The 16,392-nt window shown below is 53.8% G+C and overlaps 1 long non-coding RNA gene across 4 annotated transcripts in view; it reads right to left on the bottom strand.

Moving 5' to 3' along the window:
• Window positions 1-10: 10 nt before the first annotated feature.
• Window positions 11-16,392, bottom strand: part of LOC102020437 — a 20,990-nt gene continuing 4,608 nt past the window's right edge. Inside the window, exons 3-6 of one of the 4 annotated variants that reach the window (XR_001232988.1) lie at window positions 8,770-8,977; window positions 7,672-7,770; window positions 4,137-4,455; window positions 11-3,407 (exon numbers count right to left, since the gene is read on the bottom strand). This is a non-coding gene — a long non-coding RNA (uncharacterized LOC102020437). Of the gene's footprint in view, window positions 3,408-3,670; window positions 4,456-5,585; window positions 5,726-7,671; window positions 7,771-8,769; window positions 8,978-15,199; window positions 15,538-16,392 lie in introns of those variants that run through there. The other 3 variants (XR_260121.2, XR_001232990.1, XR_001232989.1) reach the window with 3 other exon arrangements.

A 16,392-nucleotide genomic window follows, 5' to 3' on the forward strand; every position in this document is an offset into this window, starting at 1 on the left:
GATGTCCCCGATTCCTTTCCCTCCCACCTCCCCTGGGGTCCCACAGGCCGGAGTGTCCGGCAGAGCCAGAGCTGTCACGCCAGCGGGCATGTGGGGTCCCGTGCGCGAGTGTGCGTGCGTGGGGGGCACGGGAGAAGTTACCACGCTGTGATGCTGGGGACACGAGGCGAGCGGGGAAATGTGTCCTCTGTAGCGTGACGGCAGCCCCCTGAGATCGAAGCCACAAGCCGGTGGCTGAGACATCACGGACCCGGGAGGAGGGCGGGGCTCGCGGTGCCGCACTTGTCCGGTGTACGAGGGCCCTGGCTTCCGTCCTCAGTGCTACTGAGGCCGTGGCTGGGCGCCTGCCTGGTAAGTGCAAGGTCCTGAGTTTGATTCCTGGTTCCCAAAAAATAAAGGAAGAAATAGCAAGAGCACAAACACAGCTTCACTTCCCAGGGGCTCAGGAGTCCAGCCTGGGCCTCACTGGGCTGCAGCCCAGGCATTGGCAGGGCTGTGTGGGCAGAGGGAGGCCCTGCGGAGAAGCTGGCCCGGTCTTCCCCAGTCCCTAGCTGCTGCTCCTTCCGGAGCTGCTTCCCGGCCCCGCCCCCTCACCCTGACTCCCCACCACCGCTCTGCGACCCTGGCGATGGCCTGGACCCCACAGGGAACCCCGGGTGGTCTTGCTGAAGTCCGCCAGTGAGCGCCCTCGGTTCTGCCTGCTGCCTTCTCTGCCCTGTCCCGTGATGCTGTCATCGCCCCCGTGGTCTGCAGGCCACGGGCCCAGCGCCGCTTGGATTCCAGAATCCTCCTTGCTCAAGTCCCTTGTATACATGCACAGAACCGTGTTTCCCCGTCACGTTTATCACAGCACAGTGTGTGCATAACCTGTGCACAGCCCCCCGTATGCACCAGATCAGCTTCGGGTAACTCCCAACACCCGAGACAGCGGAAGTGCTGTGAGACGCGTTTCCGTGAACTGCTCGGAACTCTGCGGAGGAGCGTCTGTGCCTGACCCGTACGGGTGCGGTTTTGTTCCTGATGTTCAGTCTGCAATTGGCTGCATCCATGGATAGAGTCGGGGATACAGAGCCGCGGATACAGAGAGCTTGAGTACAGGCCTTAGGGTGTGGGCACGGAAGGCTCAGCACCCGGGTGGGACACGGATCTGAACCACAGCGCTGCCCTGCAGAGGCATGATCAAAACATTCAGTGAACGTTGAAATAAAAGTTATTATAGTGAAAGACATCACCATGGATCTTCCTCAGAATCCTCCCCTGGATTTGAGCACACTCACCCCGTCGTTCTTGCCACTTTCCGAAGCAGCTGCAGAAGTTCTCTTTCCCGAGTCTTTACGTGGTGTGATCAAAAATGCGGTGACTGCCGCTGCCCGGTGCCATCCAGCGCAGAGGCAGGCTTGCAAAACACAACAGTGTCCTCTTCCCGCTTGGTCACCGGGTCTGGCGCCGTGTGACCTCCGGCTCTTCCCCAAAGTCAACGTGACCAGGAAAGGAGAATGTTCTGAGTTGATTCACATCGAGGCAGCCAGGACAGCGCAACCGAAGACCCTCAAGAAACAGCACTCCAGAGCTGCTGCACAGCGGCGGGAAGGAAGGGTGCGGTTGTTCACAGCAAGGGCGGATATTTCGAGGGGAGTTAGTAACAGTGTGTCTTTTACTATAATACAATGTTTAAAACGTAAACACTGTATTTTCCAGTCACACCCATTTGACAGGGCAGTTTGGGGGACGGATATCAGGAAGTGGGCTGGCACCCAGCTGCAGGTTGGGGCCCCATGCGTGCCAGTTCTGTTTACTTCTTCCCTCTGGGCCTCAGGTTTCTCTTCTGTCGAAAAGGACTTTGCTGAGCACCTCCCCGCACTGTGACAGAGTCCACAGCCTAGGGGCCCCCGCCAGTGGGCTCTCTGCTCCCCAAGGTAGATCCCAGGGGACCCAGTGCCGTGGGGCATTTGGCCCTCCTGGGGAGGGGACATGCACGGAGGCAGACGGTAGGCGCCTGTTTGTGACTCAGGCCGTCCCCAGCTCCCGCTCACACAAGTACACTAAGGGCCCCTCCACCAGCACTTGGGGGGCTTTTTCAAGCTTGTAGTGCCCGACATTTGGACCCCTGCAGTGGTGACCGCATAGACACCCCTTCACCTCCGTTGTAACCTTTGACGTGATCATCGGGTGACTATACACTGGATAGGCCAGGACCCCTCGGCACTGTCAGGAGTACTGCGGCCCCCAAGAGCTATGGCTGAGGCTCGTGTTCACCCTTGATGGAAATTCAGACTTTAAAAATATGAATTCCTGCTCAGTGCTACAGTGGGTGCTTAGGGTGCCCGCCGCTCTAGGTTCCATCCCCCACACCAGGAGACAAAACTCCTGGGGAACTGCATGCTGACGGGACTCACATCCTAGGGAAAGTGCATATCCCCAGTGAAAACCTCAGTGCGGAGGGTGGCGGCGTTGCGCGGGTCTGCAAGTCTCCCTGGGTTCTGACTTCAAAGCCAGATGAGTGTTCTGCATCTGTTTGTGGCAGGGGGAGCTGTGTGACGGATAGGAAGAAAGTGCCCTCTGGGATGTGCGTTTGGCAAAGGAGAGCCTTTTCAGTAACTGCATATTCCTGGGTTTGGGGTGGGCTTTTTAAGAAAGTGCCTCGATCCGTAGTTCAGGCTGGCCTTGAATTCATGGCCATCCTCCTGCCTCAGCCTCCCACACCTGACTTGGATAGCCTTTGATACTTCACCAAAACTCAGCAAGTGGTAGTTCTGTTTCTTTTTTGGCCGAGGTCAGGGTGGAAGCCAGGGCCTCCTGCTGCGCGCCAGCCTCTGACAAGTGGTTGCGTTTTGTAGGTTAATTGCAGAGCGGGATGTGACGCCCCATCTGCGACCTTTTCCCGCCCACTCACACTCACAGGCAGTGCCCAGCACGGATTATAACAGCGTGCGTTAGTCACTTGGGGAACTCTGCTTCTCTGAATCAGCCACATCTTCCAAATGCCGGCGCGTGTCACAGTTGTGCAGAGGGAAAAGATCACATTCATTAATGCCAGCGCCAGTGGCATGGTTGTTGAGGAGCTGTCAGGCTCCGGGTGGTGGATACACATTTTCCCCAGTTCCGATTTTCACTTGAAAGCTCACATTTTATCACTGGCAAGAGATGCTGTCAGTTGCTTTTCTTGAAGTTCGCTCCGTCCATCTTTGTCCATCTTCGAAGAAATGTCTGTGGGAAACCTGCATCCAAGTAACCACAGCTTCCGGTCTCTCTCTTCTGTGCGAAGATGACTTCCACGTGCAGAGCCGATCCACGGCTGTCCCCGGGAGCAGGGCCCTTGCTGGGGAAGAGCTGGAGGAGGTCCTGACACCACGGTTCCAAGTGGTGTGTGGCCAGGTATGGTGGCTTCAATCCCAGCATTCAGGAGGCTGAGACAGGAGGATCCTCATGGGTTTGAGGCCAGCATGGGCTGTGTAATTCAAGGCAGCCTGAACTACAATAATAATAATGATAATAATAATAATAACAAATAGACTCCCAAATCCTTTTGTTACCAGATACGAGTCATGCTCATTTTCCAGCCCTCAGGCCCCATCTGTGCTCTCTTTTTTTTTTTGTCTTTTTGAGGCAAGGTCTCACTATGCAGTTCAGGCTGTTCTTGAAGTCACTTTGTAGCTCAGGCTCTCCTCAAACTCACAATGATCCTCCTGCCTCAGCCTCCCGAGTGCTGGGATTACAGGTGTGCGCCACCACGCCCAGCAAGCCCGATCTGTGGAATGAGGGTGCCTAAACCCATCAGTAGCCAAAAATGTGGCAAAGTGCCTGGTGCCCCAGGAGCTGTTTGGTCTCCATGCCCGGCACCGTAGCTAGGGACCCTAAGAGAACCAGCACAGACCATCGCTTGGTGTGAAGGTGAACCCTAGGTCCTTGTGAAGTGGAAGCCTGGTGCTGGGTTCTGAGGAGCGTGAGGCAGGTGGTGCGGCCACAGGTCCAGACCACACTGGGAGGCCACGTCGCGGGCTCAGCTGCCCCGTCAGCTCGAGTCGGTGCCAGCCCTATGGCTCCATCTGCGGTCTTTTCCGGACCGTCAAGGACTGGACCCCTCAACCAAATCATTAGGCAAAACTTTGAAGAACAAAGTGAAGGCGCAGCCTTACCTGGCTGGACAAGGAATCAGTAATTATTTCTGAAAGCTCGCTCTGTGAATCGGACCAACTGGGAAAATGACAGCCTCTCTCCCTGCCCCCCGAATCAGTCTGTTTCTGACGCAGGAAGCGTTTCCGTCGCTTGTCACCGCCTGGATGAGCTGATCAATTAAAATATTCTGACTTGGGCTGGGTGAGAGAACAGCGGGCCTGGATCCATCCATCACCGAGCCAGAGAGGCGACCTCTCGATGTGGAGTCAGACACCCAATACAATTGCTTCTATCTTCTTATCACACCCAGAAATTACTGCTCATCAGAATGCAATTTCCCTGAAATACAAAACCGGCAGAGCTACTGCTAAGAATATTGGAACATAATAAAGAGCCCGAGCTGCGGCCTTGGTATTGAACTCGGGAGTGAAGATTGACAAGTGGCCCTTATTGGGGAGAAGTGTTGAAATCAAAGAGGTCCAACGTCTGGAGATGTCAGTCCTGAGTAAAGGTGGGCAGGGCGTGGTGGCGCATGCCTGTTAATCCAGCCAGCACTTGGGAGGCTGAGGCAGGAGTATCACCAGGAGTTCGAGGCCAGCCTGGGCTGCATAGTGGGACCCTGTCTCAAAAAAAAAACTACATATTTTGGCGGAGCCCTGGTCCTTAATGTCACCTTTGAGACAAATGCTCCGCCCCTGCGCTGTGCCCCAGCCCTGAAAACAGAGCAGTAACGTACCCCACCCGTTTCTCCTGCTGACCCTTAACACCAGCGTGGCCCCAGGGACACCGCTGTGGGGAGCATTTGCCCAGCATGCGGGCTTCAGCCCCAGTGCTGCAAAAAAGGAACAAAGAAAAAAGATAGTTCAAGGGGAAGCCTTCGAGGAGGAGGCAAGGCGTGTCCTTCAGCCTCAAGTGTGACTCCTCAGCGTCCCTGGGGCACCTGGAGGTGCGACTCTGCAGCTGTGCTTCCCGAGCACAGTGCGGCCCTGAGGGGCCCAATGGGGGGGGAGGGGCTTTTCCAGCCGCAGCAGAGCCGGGGTGGGCAGTGACTGTTGGAGACAAAAGTGGCGCTCAGATCCTCGCCTCTGGGAGTGTCTGGAAGCCCTGCAGGAGAGGGCCGGAGTCCGCTCTTCACAGCCTCGTGTGCTGGCGCAGGCCTGACATCCTGTCATAGGCAGCGGAATTAGATAGAAATGTTATAGACAGACAGGGCCAGGCCCTCAGAGGAGCCAGTGCGGAAGATGCGATACCTTGCACCTGTGGGGGAGACAGACCCCTCTGCTGTGGACAAAAGATTAAACAGATGCGCCCACATAGCTCCCGAGGGATGGACCTCAGCGATTGATACTCTAAATAGTTAATCACCTTGAAAGCCTGGAAGAGTCACTAGCCCAGCCCCCTACAGGAAAGGCCGCTGTTCTGTATTCATGCCCGCTGGCTACGTGACTCGCTTCCCCATTTGATCCCGATTTAATCAATTTTACCTGAACAATTATACTTGTAATCTTATTGGCTGATCATAGTTGTCTTACCTCATGCCCAGCTAGTGAGTTCCCATGTTTTCCACCTCGGACCTGCCTCACTTTGAGGTTTGCTCTGTAAAAAAAATCTAGAAAAGATAGGTTCATGGGCACCCCACTTGGGCCCCACTTCTGTCCTCTTGGACAGAGGCTTTTTTGTTTGTTTGTTTTTCTGGTACCGGGAATCGAACTCACAACCTCGTGCTTGCCAGGCAGGTGCTGTGCTACTGAGCTAAATCCCCAGCCCCAACAAAAGCTTTCTTTCCCTCAATAAATACATTCTGTATGTATTTATTGAGGCTCTTAACCTCTATTGTAACTAAAATTCATTCTTCGACTTTAAAGAACATGAATTCATCCCAGATATCTTTCAGGTTGGGAGTTTTTTTCACTGTATCAATCCCAGTGCTTCAGGAGGCTGAGGAAGGAGGGTCGCACGTTTGAGGCTGGCCCGGGCAATGTAGTAATTTAGGGAGACCCTGTCTCAAAATAAAAAAATAGGACTGAGGAGGTAGCTCAGCAGGAAGGCCCTGGGTTCAATCCCCAGTGCTGGAATAACCCTTGTGACTTCCCAGCTTCATGCCGCCGGGAATAAAGCGTTTCCAAATTAACCAGGCGTGGCTAGACTCAACCCAGGGCCTCAAGGGTAAAGCACAGTCTGGCTCCACACAGGCCCAGTTTAAATCCAGAACGGATGCAAACCTGTAGTCACTCAATAGGTGCCAAGGCGCCTGCTGAACGGTTTCAGCTTCCCCGGAAGAGAAGTCCTGGCGAATCCTCTGGACTAATATTCCCAAATACTTGGTAGCAGAATTAAAGGAAAGTCAAGCATTTAAAAAACGTTACTTTTCCAAGGTGAATAACTATTCCTATACTAAAACCTGTGATAAGAAGTGGCCAAGGATTTGATTATTTTACTTACATATTTATTGTATTTACTTTTTAGGGACAGGGTCTCCCTGTGTAATTCAGGCTGGCTTTGAACTCACTAGGTACCCAGGGCTGGCCTCAAACTCATGGCCATCCTCCTGCCTCAGCTCCCAAGTGCTGGGATGACAAGCATGTGCCACCACACCTGGACCAAGGATTTAATTATTAAAAGAGAAAAACTTTGCCCAAATTTTTTTTTTTTTTTTTTTTTTTGCAATAGGGTCTCCCTGTGTTGCCCAGGGTAGCTTCAAGCAGTCTTCCTGTCTCAGCCTCCTGAGTAGTTGCAGCCACAGGGTGCTAGTATCTGGCTGCTGTTTTGTTCTTTAACCATTTAAAAATGTGTGCATGCTTGTAATCCCAGCACTGGGGAGGATGAGGCAGGAGGATCGCTGTGAGTTTGAGGTCCACCTGGAATACAAAGTGAGTTCAAGTCCAGCCTGAACTTCATAGTGAAACCCTGTCTCAAAAAAAAGGCAAAAGAAACCAAAACAAAACAAAATGTGCAACCCAAACTGGGGTGTAGTTCAATTCAAGCACATTTGCTTGGTATGGGTGAGGCCCTGCGTTTGTGCTCAGGGCCATGGTCAGGGAGAGGAGAAAAAACCCCAGCCATCCTGGCTCTCAATCCACAGAGTAAAAGCGGCAGCCTGATCAGGCCTGTGGGGTGCGGCGTTCGCCCCGAGTTAGGCGAACCTGGATCCCTGTCTTGGTTACCTTTCTCTCGTTGCTGGGACAAAATATCTGACGACCAAAATTAAGGAAGGAAAGGTTTACTTCGCTTACAGTTTGTGGAGGTTTCAATCCATACTAGGCATGATTATAAGGCAGAGTGGCACGTGGCAGAGGGCTGCATCTCAGGGCGGCAGCACAGCAAAGCTGCCACTACACACACACCACGGTGGAATCCGGGAGGAGGAATGCCCCCAAGCCGCTCCTTCCTCTCCCTTACATATGCAAACTATCCACTCCCGGGCGGGTGCAGCTCTCACACCCATATTCAACTCTAATAGCCTGCCCCATATCCGCAGGAGGCTTTGGGGGGACACACAGACATAAACCATAACAACTCCGCAGACCCACTCTGAACTGGACTGCAGTTTCCCACCTGTGGGAGCAGCAGCATAAATCCACAGAGCTGCGCTTCAAGTACGATTCGTCTTCCTTCCCCGAATGGGACCTGCACCTAAGCAGGCACTGGATAGGTCTGTTGAATGAATGGATGGATGAATATTTGAACAAGCAGAAGAGCTAAAGAATCGCCTGCTCCCCGGGGAGGTGAGGAGGCCACGCCATCCCCGCCCCACTCCCTCCAGTGTAGCCCGGGATCCTCCCCCAGCCTGCTCTGCAGCAAGCCCTTTTCTGTCCCCGGCACACTGTAAACCCTTCCTCCCTCCCCCCGCCTCCTCCCTGCTGGGAACTGAACCTGGGGCTGCTCTAGCCCTCAGCCACAACCCTAGCTTTTTCCATTTTTTAATTTTGAGGCAAAGTCTAAATTTCCCAGGTTGGGGCCAGGGATGTAGCTCAGCAGACACAGCACCTGCCTGGCAAATGCAAGGCCCTGAGTTCGATTTCCAGCGCTAAAAAAAAAACAAAACTGCGCAGGTTAGCCTTGAACTTGTGATCCTCCTGCCTCAGCCTCTGCAGTAGCTGGGATTATAGATGTGCACCACCACATCCAGTGGTTCTTCCTTCTTTGCTCATCATCTAGCTCCAGCCAGTTACTGCTGCCCCTGGGGCAGAATCCAGGACCCTACAGATGCACAAACTGGAGGTCGCCCTGCCCTGCCGCTACAACCTGCACACAGCCTGCGGAGAGCTCTTCTTGACGCATAGTAACTGTTAGTATGTAAGTGAGGTAAGCAGGTGTTAACACTGTATCAGTCAGGCAGGAATGACAAGAAAAGGTGCCACAGTTTAAAGACACATTTCCGAGCACGCGGAAGTCTTGAAGGCTTCCCCAGCACCCCAGGCACTGCTTGTCAAAAAAAAAAAAAAATTACAGCTGTGTAGTCTTTCAGGCACCAAGAGTACTAACCTATTGTTACAGAGCGTATTTTGTGTGCCCCACACTTCAGCTCACTTTGGTCATATGTAAGGCACTGTCCTGCCTGGAGCAGCAGGGGTCAGCCACCCCAAGGCCCCGGCCACTGATTTTCATAGCTCTCTATCCTAAGTCTTTAAGTGTCACTGATGTTGGAATCACCTCCCGAAGCCTTGCATTTCACTGATTTCCTTGCAGGTCTGGCATTTGGGCGCCTCAGGGAATTTCCTGTAGAGAGGGGGCCGCACACTGTCCTTCCCGGGTGAAAGTGTAACTCAGTCACAGCAGCTCGGCCCTGGGGGCTGTTTGTCGTCAGCTACAGAGCGGCACCTGGTGCGGTCGCGGGGGCGGAGTCTCACACAGGTCCCACCTGGAGGAATGAACGTTTCTATCACTCACACGTCAGCCTGCACAGTCAGCAGATGCTGGCGCTGCTCAGAGAAGCAAGCGTTCATCTTCTCAATCAACATGTATTCTAACTGGTTTGGAAATAGTACCATTTGCACCACATCATCATCAATTGCTTCTTGTGTGTGTGCTGGAAGATACAGGCAGAGCTCAAACCAGCTGTGTCACCTTGACCGAGTATCTGAAGATTAAGAGTCTGGCTCCCTGAGTCAGGCATGGTACACATGTACTTGAGAGGCTGAGGCAGGAGGATTGCTGGGAGCTCTGAACCACCCTGGGCTACGTAGTAAGTTCAAGGACAGCATGAACTACAGAGCAAGATCCTGTCTCAAAAAAAAAAAGAAAAGCTCATGTGTCTGCAAACAGAGAGATGTACAAAATGTGTGTACACACACACAGCCGTGCGGTATGTGCACGTTGGTGCGTGGAGTGTTTAGGTGCAGATGTAATTCCCTTGCCGTGACAGTGAGCGCCACAGGTTTTGTTTGATTTGTTCACGGGTGAAACCGAAGGCCTGGACAGGCAGCACAGAAAGGGCCGGGGCAACACTGGTGTGAACTGGGGCTGGGGATTTAGCTCAGCAGCACAGCGCCTGCCTGGCAAGCGCAAGGTCGTGAGTTTGATTCCTGGTACCGGAGAAAAACCAAAAAACAAAAACAAAACAAAGCAAAAAAACCCACTGGTGTGGATGAGTGAACGGCAGCTTTCCTGCAAGCTAGTCATCGGGGGACCCGTCCTGCAGGCGGACAGCCCCATCCCTGGCTGTCCCAGACTCTTCACCCAAGCCAGGTGCTGCTAGAATTTGTGCAAAGATGTGCACCGGGTGGTTCCCACTGCCTGTGTGACGAGTGACACCGCGCCACACCCAGGTGCCGTGGAGCTGCCGCCGCCCCAGCTTTGGAAGGAAAGGCTGCACTGCCCAGGACGCTTTGCTGCGGCAGCGGAGACCTTGCTCAGAGGGTCAGGCTCTGATCCCTGCTGCCCTCCAAACCCGAGCTTTTGCTGGTGCCGTCCTTCTCAGCACCTGCGACCCGCCGGCCAGAATGGACAATAAATGAAATCTAGTTTCAGGGCTTTCTCCTCTCAAATCCACCAATGCCTGTTATTTATTTATTTTTTTAATGGCCTGTGAGTGAAGAATATGTTTATGATTTTAATGTTTGGGACAAAAAAATGACCAGGGCCAGGTGTGGTGGGTGCACGCTTGTAATCCCAGCACTCTGGGAGGCTGAAGCAGGAGGATCACAGTTTGAGCCCAGCCCACGCAATTTAAATGACTTACAGAGAGCCTCAATTTCAAAATGAAAAATGAAAACCAGGCTGGGGATGTAGCTCAGTGCAGAGACCCTGGGTTCAACCCCAAGTACTGTGAGACAAAAACAAGACATACTACAAACTTTAAAAAAGCAAGGTTTTTGACATGTGCAAATTATACATAATTCACATTTCTGTGTTCATCAATAAAGTTCTATTGGCACACATGGGCAAGCTGACTTGTGACACCCTGGCCCCTTGGAGGCCCTGACCGCAGACCCCTGTGCCTTCCCTGGCCCCAGAGATGTCCCCACGATATGCCCTCGTGGCCCAATCTCTAGCTCTGGCAGCACGGAACAAGCCTACTCCCCAAAGAGCCCCCAACTTCAGCTCTGCTCCCAACCCTGATCACTGCCTCCTTCACCCAAAATACTGCTCTCAGAGTAGCTGGGAAGGGCTTAAGTGCACCCTGGTATTATGCACGCAGATGAAACGTTTAGGGCAAATGGATGGTGGAGGAAATTTGGACTAAAATGCGAACATCTAATAGGCCTGGCCTTTGTCTTCCCACCCACACGAAGGCATTTTTTCTTCCTTTTCTGCTGGTGGTGGTGGTGCTGAGGCACGAAGTGGCATTTTTCAGGCAGCTTGCTTCCCTCTGCCTCTCTCCCAGCCGAGGAAGTCCGATTTGAAGAGGGCAGTTGACCTTAGGGCACTTTGCCAATCATGCAAGACTAGAACGAGTGACTCGGGTGCTGCGTTATGTATTCATTCCTCATCTATGAAATATTTGTAGGCACAAAGTGCATGTGTGGTCTCATTTGCCTACTGCGCAGAATGAAAACCCAGGGGGCTTTGCTGATAAGTGAAAACACAACTTCCCCATCTCAAAGTCGGCCAGTTTCCAGAGATCCGAGCGGAGGGCCGTGGGTGCCTGATTCCCACGCCCATCGCGCTCGGCGGGGAACACCGTCCCCGCCGCCGACTTTAAATTCCAGGCGTGTCTGGTCATCCTCTCACGCTCTTAGCATTTACAGTGAAAATCACAAGTTATTCTCTTGCCAGATCACTAAATTAGCAAACTGATTAAATAACACGGTGCAAAATGCCAGTTTAGATATTACGATCGCAGAGGCCCGCGCCAATGCTACCCGAAGCGCTGTAAGATTGCTCTGAAAGCACAACCTGGGGGAAATAAAGCATTTTCTCCACCAGTGAATCAGCTCCACATTCCCCTCCCTCCTCCACGCACTTCTGACTCTCCTGCAATTGCTTGGAGGTTTGAAAATGAGCAACACAAGAAAACACTCCAGTCTTCGTGTTCCCTGGCGGGCGGTCTTTTTCCTCTCCCAAAGAGCTAAAGGATGCTGATAGTTTTTTTGGAGAGATACCAACATCCTTTTAGTTCTAGGAAAGGGAAGTGAGACAAAGCTTGCAGTTTTTAAAACTCTGTAAGCACTTGCAGCGGTGCCAGGATCGCGTGTGGCATCCTGGAAGGGACGAGCCCTGGCGGGTGTGTGCGGCCTGGAGTCAGACTGGGCTGGGATGCCGGGCGTGGTGGTGCATGCCTGTAATCCCAGCACTCCGGAGGCCGAGGCAGGAGGATCAGTTTGAGGCCAACCTGGGCTACAAAGTGAGCTCAAGGCCAGCCTGAACTGCATAGTGAGACCCTGTCTTTAAAAAAACAAAAGAACAAAAAAACCAAGACTGGGCTGGGGGTGCAGCTCAGGGGCATCACACTTGCCTGGAAGGTGTGAAGCCCTGGGTCCCTTCCGCTGTGCTGAGGAGGACGGAGAGGTAGTGTCCCTCAAATGATCCCTCCTGGGACAGTTATTAGTGCACTTGTTAGGGTTTAATTGGTACTTGGTTCAAAGTGTCCACCGCAGGCGCGGTGTGAGGATCTCTGCTCCTGTCTGCACCAGACCCTCCCAAATAGAGCAGGACTGGCCACTTGCGTGCCACAGGGGTCTGCCGGCGCCCCCTGCAGGCGAGACCCTCTGCAGTGAGCCCAGGGTAGCCCGGATTATCCCGGGGGACTCACTCAGCACCCAGTGAACTGCCTGAACTTGAGTGATGTAAGCGACCCGTGCCAGTGCTGTTCTGAATCTGCCTGGCAGCCTTCCTCCACCACGGTGCTTCTGAGAGACGTGCACAGTGCCCCCGGTCAGCCCGGCAGATCCCCATCTGATGCAAACACCGATCATCCGCCCACTCTGTCTGATCTTCACTGCCCGGGCTGGAGCTGCTCAGCCCTTGGGTAACCCGAAGGGGGCGCCCTGGGCACAGTGGCTCTCGCTGGGCACCACGTCCACAGCGACTGCATCTCTGTGTGTGCGCTCACCGGGCCCGGGCCACCTGTTTACGGGGACGACGGTGAGGAAGTGGGTGACAGAGGTTGACCGGGACTGCAAGGTCTGAGGCCCTGCACAGGGCGTGGCAGGAGCTTGTAACACCTTAGCTCCTGTCCTTCAAGAAGTTTCTAAGGAACGGCCTCTCTGGAAGCCACAGTTCAAAGGCAAATTGAGCGATTTTCTTCAGCAGCGACAGCTGTGTGCAATCTGATTTTCGTAATTATTCCCCAAATGTCAAATGCTTGCAGGCCAACAGCGGGGTAAGATGCACGGAGGGGGGACCCTAAGGAGCGGGGTGGGGGCCTACTTGTCGGGGACAGGAGCCCAGCTCCTCTCTCTGCATCTCACTGAACTCTTTCTATTAAAATCCCCAGCTTTCCAGCCTTCAGGTTAAGATTTGTATTTGCTGCTCGGTACAGTAATTTGGAAAGTTATTTTGGTCGGGCTTCCCAGAGAGAAGGCCGTCTCTGCCAACCCCCCGGAGCGGGCTGGGAAGGAGGCACAGCTTTTGGGGCAAGACCTCTGTCCTTCCTTCCTCACAGCCCCAAGAAAACACCAATTAGTTCTCAGCCATCAAGCTGGCTTTCGATTGTCGTGGGTGACACGGATGAGACAAAAAGTCATCACGACTGATGCGATCATCTAAATAAATCTTCCGCATGGCAGTGAAGAAGGACTCGTCCTATTTTCCAGCCAGAGAGGTGCAAAGAAAGGAGATTGCAGAGCTTTCAGCCGGAGGTTTCCAAAGTGTCACTCGCCCCAGGGAATGGAATCATGGTGAATGTCGCCAAGAAGCGGCTGCTTTACCAGAGGTTTCTTACTAATAAGTTCTGCGCTTGCACTTAAAATACAGGGGGCTGGGGATTTAGCTCAGTGGCACAGCGCCTGCCTGGCAAGCACAAGGTCGTGAGTTCGATTCCCGGTACTGGGGAAAAAAATACCAAAACAAAAAACAAAAAACAAACCCACAATTCCATGTTGATACAACTTAGCTCTACACAACTCCAGCAAAGCCACTCTCGTGTGAAGCCCAATTCCTGGGTCTCAGGGAAGCCTGCTGGCCAGGGGTGGAGGAGGCACCAGGCTCCAGATGACCCTTAGAGAGCTTCCTCCACACTGCAGTGGCATTTGAAAAACTTACTTACTTTTGGGCTTTTGAAACAGGGTCTCATTATGTAGCCCAACTGGCCCTTGAATTTGCGGTGATTCCCCCTGCCTCAGCCTCCCCAGGGCTGGGATTACAGCAGTACACTGCCACGCCTGGCTGTAATGGTATTTTAAAAAGTGGAAATTCCACTTGTCTCTGCAGTGTTCATGGTAGCAATCACCAAATAAAAATTGTAAATTCTGTGTGTCTGCTGGGAGGTAGCATCGCCGGTGGAGAAGTCAGGCCACCCATTCTTCCCTGGGCTTCTCTATGCTCGATGCCTTGCAGAGGATGGGGTGGCCTTTGCCAGCCACCTCTCCCCCCAGCTCTCCAGGTCAGGTCCTCTGCCTGGGTCTGAGGCCAGCAGGGGAGTGGGGCTGGGGCGGCAGCACTGAGCGTCCTGGGTTCGGGTCTCCAGACAAAGGGGTCTGCGCAGTGCACCAGATTTTCTGACGCCAGAGTCCCCTGGGCTCAATGACAGTTTGGCTAGATGACAGTTTTTTTCCTGGACTTAATTAATTCATGAATTTATTTATTTACGTATTGGGTTATTTTTTTCTTTTTTTGGTCTTGCTATGCCATTCAGGGCCGGCCTCAAACTCTTTGGTGATCCTCCTGCCTCAGCCTCCTGAGTGCTGGAATTATAGGTGTGTGCCACCACACCTAGCTACAAAGTACAGATTTAGACAAGGACATATGCATGGACAAAGATACAGGAATACAGGGGCTATAGCTCAGCGGCACAAGTGCCTGCCTGGCAAGCACAAGGTCGTGAGTTCAATTCCTGGTACAAAAAAAAAAAAAAAAAAAAAAAACTTTAAAAAGATACAGGAAGACAGAGTGACTGGGGCGAAACTGCTGTAAGGCAGAGATTGCCAAAGATGGTCAGCAAATCACCAGAACCTCTGAGAAGGGTGTGGAACAGGTTGTCTCTCAGGAGCTCCTGAAAGGAAGCAGCGCGGCTGGGCCCTTGCTCTGCGTTTCTGCCCTGAGCCATGGGAGAATCAACCTGAGCCAGTCTGGGCCGCCCAGGACCCAGGGCCAGCGCGGCATCCCCGTTACTCACGGTCTCAGTTACCTGGGTCAGCGCGGGTAACAATAAACAAAACAAATCACCAGCTGGGACAAGAATAAAAAAGAATAAAAGGAAAAATGGAAACAAAGCTTTTGTAAGCCAGATGTGGTGGTGCACGTCTGTAATCCCAGCACTCCGGAGGCTGAGGCAGGAGGATCGTTGGGAGATCGAGACCAGCCTGGGCTACAAAGTGAGCTCAAGGCCAGCCTGAACTGCATAGCGAGAGACTCTGTCTCAAAAAGACAGAAGAAAAAAAAAAAAAGCTTTTGTAAATAAGGAGGGGAGGAGAGACTGAAGAGCGAGGAACAAAAAAAGAAAAAGCAGCAGCAAGATATATCATGTACAGGTACAAATTCCCTAAGATGAATGTTATCATTATGTACATCTAAAATGCACCCATAAAATTAGATTTAAAAATCACATGCCGTCAGGAGCCCAGTGAGGAAGGCTGCAGCTGTTGCGCTCCCTCCTGCCGGGCTGTGAACCATCCCTTTGTCCAGAGAGGGCTCCTCACAGTGCCGCAGGCTGCTGTCCACAGGGCCCTTACTGTGTGCTTCATGACGGTCTTCAAGCAGGAGAAACAGGAAGGACAGACTGACGCGGCGGCCTGGCAGACACCCCAGCTCCAGGCGTCCGGGGAGCCGGGAACCTGCCCCCAGTGGAGAGGAGGTGACTGTTTGCTCCCTCCTTCTTTACTGAAAGACAGCAAAGGTTATTTCATCCTCGCCCGGGTCAAGTCCCTTCCAAGTCTCCTCTGCCCCAGCTTCTCCCCCAAGCCCTGACCCCCCCAGTCACTGGGGTGCCTACTGCTCTGAATCCAAGGAGTTTACTGCGGGGTGCAGGCCCCGAAGCTGCAAGGGGACCCGGAACCCCTCAGCCGCACACCCCGACCGCTGGGGTAGGTGGAGCGGCTTCTGCGCAGCCTGTGTCCTCTGATACCGCTATCTGGGGTAAGCCGCCCCGCCTCAGTCCTCCGCCCTGGGCCGGCACGGCGGGACTGGCCTCAGCGGGCCGCTCTCCCCTCGCCGTCTTCCAGCCCTGGGCCTCTCCGGAGCCCCCCATTCGCTCCTAGGCGGGGTCTCCAGTCTCGGCCTGGGCCTTCTCCACATTGGCCGCCCACATCTGGCCGCAGACAACCGCAGGGAACTGTGTGGGCGCGGCCGGGACCCCATGTCCTAACCCCCGGCTTCCAGGCCACCTTCCCTTCCAGCCACGCCCCACAGCCTGGGGGCCTGTTCTCGGGACACCCCCGATTTTACCTCCAGCAGTGTCTCCGAAAACACTCCTCGAGGTCCCCTGGAGCGCGGGTGGAGGTCACCCAGGCCCCCCACCCCAGGTCCTTCGCCCCAAAGTCACGGCCTCCCGCCCCCGTCCTGGTCCTAGTAGATGCTCACGGCTGCCGGGACACGTGTGTGGCTTCCAGGACGCGCCGAGGCCGCACAAAGGGGGCTCCGGGCCGCGCACGCGGGGCTGCGGGCGTGCACGGGCGGGGGCCTCGGGCGGGCTTCTCGGGGTGACCCCCTCCCCCCGCGTCGGGTTCTCCGTCGCCC

The sequence above is a fragment of the Chinchilla lanigera genome, unplaced genomic scaffold (genome assembly GCF_000276665.1).
Source record: "Chinchilla lanigera isolate Chin_1 unplaced genomic scaffold, ChiLan1.0 scaffold00012, whole genome shotgun sequence".
In the NCBI taxonomy this organism is placed as follows: Eukaryota; Metazoa; Chordata; class Mammalia; order Rodentia; family Chinchillidae; genus Chinchilla; species Chinchilla lanigera.